This window comes from Octodon degus, unplaced genomic scaffold (genome assembly GCF_000260255.1).
Source record: "Octodon degus isolate 3935 unplaced genomic scaffold, OctDeg1.0 scaffold00283, whole genome shotgun sequence".
Taxonomy (NCBI): Eukaryota; Metazoa; Chordata; class Mammalia; order Rodentia; family Octodontidae; genus Octodon; species Octodon degus.
This window is the reverse complement of record NW_004524859.1, coordinates 161,712-162,234: the sequence shown is the minus strand read 5'-3', so window position 1 is coordinate 162,234 and position 523 is coordinate 161,712.

Sequence of the window (523 nt, the reverse complement as noted above, 5' to 3'; positions counted from 1 at the left end):
TTTTATTTATTTACTTATTTTTATTTTTTCATGGCACCGGGCATCAATCTCAAGACCTTATGCTTACCAGGTAGGTGCTTATGCTGCGGAGCTATCTCCCCAGCCCTAAAGTTTTATTCTAAAGAGTTTAAAAACAAAAGGAAAAGCAAAAACAAATCCAGAAACAGAGCAACATACAATACACGTGGTACAGAATTTCAAAACAAGAATAGAAATTTAAATACGGTTGTGACATTATGGATTTGTATAGTCAAATCTGTTGTTCAGATTAACAGATATAGGTAGCAAGACTGGTCAAATAATTAAACATTAATGCTTGCCTTCAGTAAACCTTATCATCATCATCATCATCATCATCATCATCATCATCATCATCATCATCATCATTTTGTATTTAGGACAGGGTCTACAGGGTGTCAGTGCATAGATTAGATCCGTAGTGATCCACCTGTTTATAGCCTCCCAAGTGCTGGGATTACAGGTGTCGGGCGCGGGTGCCCTGCTCCTCAGCCTTGCCCCTCCC